Source organism: Primulina eburnea, chromosome 8 (genome assembly GCF_022965805.1).
Source record: "Primulina eburnea isolate SZY01 chromosome 8, ASM2296580v1, whole genome shotgun sequence".
NCBI lineage: Eukaryota > Viridiplantae > Streptophyta > Magnoliopsida > Lamiales > Gesneriaceae > Primulina > Primulina eburnea.
The window spans coordinates 37,976,791-37,985,504 of record NC_133108.1 but is presented as its reverse complement, the minus strand read 5'-3'; the positions used below and the strand labels follow the sequence as shown (position 1 = coordinate 37,985,504).

The window sequence follows — 8,714 nt, the reverse complement described above, 5'->3', positions numbered from 1 at the left end:
GTTTTGTTCAACTCACGTTTTATGCTTTCAAGTCATTGCTCGAAGTTATAGCTGACGTATATCTGATCATATGCAAGCAATCTTGATTGGCTTTCTTGATGGAATTTGGGTCCCTCCTCATAATCACTTGGAAGTCCATTAAATAGCCAGGTGGCCCTGAATCCTAACGCGTGTTGCGAAAGTCGACTGCTCAGTCAATTCATCAACACTTTACTCCAGCTGCTGAACGTGTGGTCCCCATGCCAGAAGGATACTAGCTGACACCCCAACGATAAAATTCAACGGGTCTTTGTCATTTGGTCCTTGGAACATTAATTCATTTACGATCAAAAAACAATTGATAGTTGCCTGTAAACCTGTTTTTGGGAAATCGGGCTTGTATTTCAGTGATCCCATCCATCAGATTAGCTGATTCCCCTCCTCGGGTTCGATCCACCTCCCCGCTTGTGTTGTAACTAAAAAAAGAAACACCCTGTTTTTGGGTGTCTAAAATCCAACCACCAAAGCAAAGAGTGCTAGCTTGCTCAGAATGAGTCTCATCTAACAAATACTAATGATCTCGCATAGTTTTATGTACAGGAATTGACGGCTCTCGCAAAATTTGTGGAATATGAGTGACATACAAAAGATTGCATTTCGATATCAAGGGTTAACTTTTGATCTCTTTCCGATGAAATGAAAATTACGTTCTTGCTTGCGATATTGTTTCAATTGTGTTGTCATTTTATTTTTTCAAAAGTAATAATATTTAAGGGCATTTTTATTCCGTTACCCTGACTGGTCGTTTCGGCCTAAAAAAAATTAATAAACAACTCTCATCATTTTTCCCTTTAAAATGCTCGTGATTTTCACTCATTTCCTTTAATTTTCTCCATCTTGCCGTCTTTGCTTGCGCCTCTCAGCTCATTGGCTTAGTTTTTCAACCTTTCAAGGTTCAAATGGGAAAAAAGAGTGAACCTTTTTGCATCTGAATTCATCTGCTAAATTCTCTTTTCCCCACCCTTGTTGTTTTTCTGGTCTGGCCCTTCATTTTAGCTTGGTTCAGATAAATATTTCTTTATTTCTCTCTCGGTGTGTCAAGATTTCATCTTTTTGTATCGAAACTGTTCATGCAAATAGAAAATCCATCTGGTAATTGGGTTTTGATCAGTTTCGTGGCTGGTTTAACCATATTCGTAAAATGATTGCTTTTAACAAGGATGTAAAAAGCTGCTGCATCTTCTAAATCAGCTTCATTTGGTATGCTCGTCTATTCTTCTGTGTTGTTATTTTATTATCCTTTTGAGCTTCTTAAGTGATAATTTGATTATAGATTTATTGTGAGATCATGACAAACTTATTTCTTGGTGCTGTTTATTTATCCTTTGTTAGATATATCAAGCATATATGTGTAATTGAGATTTGCTTGGTTTTCATTCGTAATTTATGACTTATCATACTGAGTTTTTGCTGGTTTTGATGTATTAAACAAGTAGTAGGCCTGTTTAATGAGAAGATGTATTTAGATAAGCTTCAGATTTACTTGGTTCTGACTTGTGTTGTTATTCAGGATAAATTAAACTATGTATGTGTTTCACTTTCTGTCTTATGGTCGCATGGTTAGAGTTTACAGCCTTACAGGTCGGATTATTGCGTACTCTTTTTGATTGTTCCTATTGGATTTTGTAGCTCGATCAAGATAAACTCTTGGGATTTGTAAAGCAGTGGTGGTGTTCTTTTCCAGAGTTTTGTTCTTCTGTTCTGATTCCTGATCCCGAAAAATGGGTAGAGGGAGAGGAAAAGGAAAGAAACAATCTGTATTTGCCACCACTGATGATAATAAAAGTGGTGAGGATGAGAAAATAGCTACGAGGAGAAGAGGAAGGCCGCAAATACATGTAAATGATAGTGTTCAGGAAGAAGATGAATTCGAGAAGATAGAAGAAGATGCAAAACGTTTGGTATTCAATAAACTTGCCAAGCATCAAGATGCCACAGAGAATGACAAGAAGAGAAAAAGGCCATCACAGGTCAAGGACATTATGGAGCCATTTAAAGAGGAAAATGGCAATGGAACCGAGACTAATGGTACTGACTCGATCAAGTCTGTTGGGTACAGACAACTTGGAAGCAGAAGGAAAAATAAGCCGAGGCGGGCCGCTGAAGTTGGGGTTGAGTGCTTATGAAGATTGCACGAATCTCCGTTCTTGTGTTCTTTTGGAGTATGTCTTTGACAAAGCTTGTCAACTTGAGTCTTTTACATTAGTAAAGAAGATTGATTGTCACAAGTTTCCTTTGTTTATGCCATTGAATAACCGAGCAAGTTTCTTCATTTTTAGTTCACCTGCTACATGTGTTGCAAGCATGGTATATATATATACACACACCCCTTTTTACCTTTATTTTGCAGTTTTATTCTCTCTTTCAGATTATCACAGCTACATGAAATTGTATTACATTGAAATTGAAGTGCATGAGTGCGAGGATGCTGTGTCACACGTCTGAGATACAAGAAGGTGGACTTCTTCTCCAGAGCGGTTCGTCATTCATTCGAACACAGAAACAGGCTTTGATTTTGTTCTGTTTTTGGCTTGGGCTTCGTGGAAACTGGAACCGGCAAGTGAAACAGTTTTAAAAATTAACGAATTATCTCGGAGTATGAAACATCATGAAATTTTAGAGGTACTCATTGCTTATTTTGTTTTGGTATACATCAAATAACCAATTTAGCAATCGAACTCATTTAATTATACCAGTAAGTAAGACGTGCATTGCACAAGTGATACGGCGAAATTTATAAGGAGAACAAGGAAATTAGATATTTATGTAGATTTATTTGGGAAAGCAAAGCATTCATTATCCATTGAATCTTGTATACCGATAAACATGGTGTCCATTCTAAATTCTCAATATTAAAAACTTTATTAGCAAAGACAAATCTAAATTAGCCGAGAAAAAAATGCAACCGAAATTAGAAGTTTCTTTGAATTACCAGGCTATTAGCGGAAATTTGTCGAAGGCTTCTCTTCAATAGTCATATCACTGACGAGACTTACACAAAAGAACTCTGAATTCAATTGAAGCGAAAAATGTGAAAAGAGCTTTCAAACATTAAATGAAAAGCTTGGAGCTACACCAGTGTTGGTGTTGTCAATTGAGGACAATGATTTTATCATCTATATCGAAGCATCAAATGATGGTCTCTGATGCGTACTCCTGCAAGACAGGCGAGTCAACTGGAGCTGCGTGAGCCAAACTACCCTACTCACGATCTCTAGTCGGCAACAGTGGTCTTTGCTTTAAAAATTCGGAAACAGATGGTGCGAAATGTGAAATCTTCACAGACCACCAAAGCCTCAAGTATTTGTTCATTCAAAAAGAATTAAAAATGAGGCAAAGACTGTGGATAAAGTTACTCAAGGACTATGACTTGACAATAAGCTACTATTCCGGCAAGGCAAATAAGGTAGTCGATGCTTTAAGTCAGAAAAACCATGGGTAAGATAACCATAGCATCACCCTCCGTGCAACCATGCCTTCAGAAAACAGTCAAGTTAAATCAGAGTAGAGGCATGACACTAGAAAAGTTCAAAGAACAAACCAATGAAATAAAGTCGTCAGATTTTCAAGTAGATCCAGACAAAATCCTATGGATGAGAGGATGATTACTTGTGCCAGACCTCGATAATCTTTGACAAGAAATGATGTCAGATGCGCGTAAGTCAAAATTCTATTTCCATCCCTACAGTACAAAGATGTATAGAGACTTGAAATAAAGTTTCTGGCGAAGCATAATGAAAATAGATATCGCCGAGTTTTATATCTAAGTGAGAAGTATGCTAACCAGTGAAAGTCGAGCAATAACGTCTGGAATGATTAGTGCAACCGTTAGAATCCTAGAATGGAAATGAAAACATATTTCTATGGATTTCGTAGTACAATTTCCAAAGTCAATACACAGTCATGACGGGATATGGATAATCATAGATAAACTCACAAAATCTACGTACTTTCTACTCGTTCGAAGGAATTATAGTATTGACAAGTTGGATTTTCTATACATAGATAACATTATGTGGCTACATGAAGTGCCGACAATCATAATATCGGATAGAGATCCAAGATTTGTGTCACGTTTGTGACAGAGCTTTCAAGAAGTCATGAGAACGAAAATTACTCTTAGTACGACTTATCCCCCTCAAACTGATGGAAAAACAGAGAGAACGATTCACACCCTCGAGAATATGGGCACGCGCAATAGACTTCAGTAGTAATTGAAGTGAATATCTACCTCTGATAGAGTTCTCTTATAATAACAATTATCACAATAGTATTGAAATGACTCTATATGAAGCGTTTTACGGATAGAAATGTCGATCACCACTGTACTGGGACCAAGCTTGGTATATGCAACGCCCAACTGATGCTTTAATCATATATGCTATAAATAAAATAAATCATTCAGTATTTATCAAATAGATTGAGATATCTGCACACAAGTCCCCCTCCATTTACTACCGAACCTGCTTTATCTGAAAATACGTGTTGTTTGGATATTGTTATACCGCAGAAACAATATACAAACATTCAATTATCAAGTTTGAATAAAATCAAAGGTATAGAGAGTCGTTTTCAAGCGCACACTTTGGAAACAACATTATTAGCAATCCATTGTATCTTTGAGAAATTTGCTTAGTTCGACTGCAACGCCATGGTGGAAGCAAATAGTTTCTGAAGAAAAGAAAGTGTATGCGTCTTGGATTCAATTTCAAGTTTATTGAAGGATTCTCATAGTTCTCGGACATCAACATTTTTGTGAGAAGAGTTCCCTAACAGAATCAAAATCGAAGAATACCATGAATAATGGTGTACTCATCAAGTAAAACTACCTCAATGTATGTATTCGATCATGGAGATTAATGATATACAACTATAACTATATATCTATCAGGTTAATGAAAACCAATCAGCGCATCTATGCTGATGGTTGTTCGATAAATTAATTCTCTTAGTACATATTCACATATGTGAATTGTCCCTATATCTATATATTGACGAGCATGGCAATGGCATTTTTAGAATAGCCAGCCAAATTCTTTCTTAATAAAGACACAAGCAGCACAACCACAATTCATACTACAATACTTCTTCAGGAAAAAAAATGGGGTAGAAAGGAAAAAAAAAACATTGAATAGAGAAAGTGGGCCTTCAAAAAGTCATTCATCGAATGAATTTATGTGATATTAGATAAATCATTTCAAGTTTCACGTCTAATAAATGGGCCTGTCGTTGTACCCCAAGAATGGGCTCGTAATGTTTTAAAGATCCATTTAAGTATAATTAAGTAAATTTTTTATAGAAAAAAAAAATATAAAATTCGATTACGTGAAGAATATGCGACTTGTAATTTTTCAGTCAGGACGTAACACGCTTGTATTAGATTTTTAATGGATTTTGTGGAGTCTAAAAGTCGAGCGGTATTTATTCTATATTTTTATATACTCTATAAAAGTATAGTGATATTCAATGTGAAGTTTTAAAAACAATGTGATATTTAAACTTGACTTTTAAAAAATTTGAGAGATAATCAGAATGTCAATAGACGTTTAATGACTCCATGAAATTCTATTGAGTACAAGAATTAAAGCTTAATGTACAATTAATAAATGTCAAAAATGTCTTTGATTGAACATAAAGATCCGAATGTACATTTAATTTGGAAATATCTCAAATTTACACTCACTTTCATTTCCTTGGTCCTCCTTTATTTTACATTGTTTAGAATTTTTTAAAATATATATTTTTTATTGTTAACAAAAATTTAAAATCAAAATTATTAAAATCATCTATTTTATTTTTCAAGTTCTGGTTACAAAGCCTCGCAAAATTTAAATTATATTTATTAAAAAATTTAATAAAATTCATTACACTACTTAACAAAAAAGTATCATTTTTATTGGTTCATAAATTAAAAATAATAATAAATTTTTTTAATAATTAAAATTTATTTATTTTATTAATTTTAGATAACATTTGATATATAAAAATATTTTTAAAAAACAAAATTTATTCACGCTGAACTGTTAATTCAATTTTGTTTTTCAAAAAAATCACAATCATAAATTATGAAATTCATAAAACTCTATTAAAACATTTATAAATATCAATAAAAATCTTACAAAAATAAATCTTTAAAATTCTGTAATTTTTTTTTTTAAATTGGGAGATTCTACATAACTCTTTTATAAATAAATAAAACGATTTAATTGGAAGAGTGTATATATAAGGGGTAAAATGCCAAAGAGTTGGGGGAGAGAAAAGGGGACCCCTTTGTGTTTTTGTTTTTAGCATTTTAATTGTCTGCCTTGACTTGACACTACGCTCATCCAAACATTATCGCACGTACCACCAAAACAATTTAATATCATTACACATTTATTTATTTATTATACAAAAACTCATTACACATTTATTTATTTATTTATACAAAAACTCATGTGAGACGATATCACGGGTCGTATTTTGTGAGACAAATCTCTTATTTTGATCATCCATGAAAAAGTATTCTTTTTAAGCTAAGAGTATTACTTTTTTTTTTTTGTGAATATCAATAGAGTTGACCCTTCTCACAGATAAATATTCATGAGACCGTCTCACAAGAGACCTACTCAATTATTTATTTGTTTGTTTATGTGCAACAAAGTCCAATTCTTATGATGACATTTTATCGACAAATTAAAATGCCGATGTAATCTATTTAATTTTAATATATATTTTATGTTTTGTACTTAGCCTTGGATCACATTTTTTCGATCATGTTCGCGACGACGTAAAGTCAGGGGCGGAGGTACAACCCTTAGCTCGGGTGGTCCAAATTTTTTGTAAAAAATTTATATGTGAATTTTTGTATAATTTTGGATAAATTTGATATTAGTTCGGGTAGATCAATTTAAAATATTAAAGGATGTTAGAGTTTAAAATTCTAACCCAGATAGCGTCATATTCGGCCACCGCGTAAAGTGATCATTCACAAATGATATGTAATCAAACGTCGAATAAAACAAATATAAGTGAACAACTAACGTTTTTTTCTCTATGCATAAGTGTTTAAATCGTGTTCCAAACTATACATAATGGAGCTGGAAAAAGTAGATAAAGTAGTAACCAGAAAGCACACATCTCCCATGCACACAACATACGTACGCCAACAATTTATTACTGTCTTATTCAACTTAAATTCCTCCAATTATTATTATTATTTTTACTTCCGAGAACTACATATCTTGTTGTGTAATAAATGGTTTAAATTTGACTATAGACATTTGCGAAAGTTTTGGCACCAAAATCCTTTGACGCGAAACTAGCAAAAAGACAAGAACTGGCATATGCAAATATGTGTTGACTAGATTGGTACAAGGATTGGAACATTTTTCTGCCTTTGACAACGACATTTGGAGTCTAAATTTGTGGATGGAAATATTGTATGGACCAAATATTTATTTATATGATAGAGTGAGTTTATCTAATTTGTTACTTTAGTATATTCGTATACGATTCAAATACCCATGCCTTATGGACCAAATCGAATAAATATGGCTTCTAATAATAAATGTTGCTATGAAATTATTACCTACCATAAAGTTCCTATGCCACCCTATAACATAGGACCCTAAAACCCCACCAATTAAATATAATAAATTTTACATAAATATATATATATATATATATATATATATATATTTATATTTATATTTATATATATCTCCTTAACTTTATAATAATTTTAAAAAAAACCCTATTTAACTCTAAGAATGACATATATTACATTTACTACAATTAAATTTAAAAACTATGCCTACATCATCATCTTAAGTTTATCTATCTTACAATGGTCTCCTCATATACAATATGATAATTGCTAGATGGAGATATATATAATTTCTATAGTTAATAAATGTATATATAAAATTGGTACAAATTTCAGTAGTTCTCAAATTTAGCTGAATGTTTTTATAACGTGGGTTTTTTGGCATTTACATAATCTATATTTAGTGTATTGGACATTTATCTCACTTATCAAAAACAAAAAAATTATAACATCCGATAAAAGTGAGACAAAAACTAGTGTGAGACGGTCTCACGAGTCATATTTTGTGAGACGAGTCTCTTATTTGGGTCATCCATGAAAAAATATTACTTTTTATGCTAAGAGTATTATTTTTTATTATTAATATCAGTAGGGTTGACATGTCTCACAGATAAAGATTCGTGAAACCGTCTCATAAAAAACCTACTCGAAATAAATATCGAATACATTTAAGTAAACAAGAAGTAAACACAAAAAATCCTTCGAGTGTACGTGTTGGACATGGACGGAAAGAGCACGGCTTTAGTTCAAACAGCCTTTTCAATTGCCTTGTTTAGAACAAAATCATCCATCTCCCCGTAAAAACAAGTACACCCACCCAAACTGAATGAACACATGTACCATAGACGTAAAAATAGTCGATTGACATAGGACAAAGAAAACAATCATGTCTCGTTGTCTCATCATACTAATACCCTCAATAACAACCCAAGATTTCGATTAATTCGACTATATTAGCAGTCGAGCTAGAAATAAGTTAAATTGTTTTATACACTAAACAATCGTGTCTAGTTGTCATCGTATTGTTTTAACTCTCCCTATCCTTAACTTGCTTGAATTAAACATCGGAGGGTCATGTTGAGAGAAA

General features: G+C 32.9%; 1 long non-coding RNA gene across 1 annotated transcript; it reads left to right on the top strand.

Moving 5' to 3' along the window:
- The first annotated feature begins 805 nt into the window (after positions 1–805).
- Positions 806–2,381, top strand: LOC140839569 (uncharacterized). The gene is made up of 2 exons (XR_012119758.1): positions 806–1,239; positions 1,669–2,381. It is a non-coding gene; the product is annotated as an uncharacterized lncRNA (long non-coding RNA).
- The last annotated feature ends 6,333 nt before the right edge of the window (positions 2,382–8,714 follow it).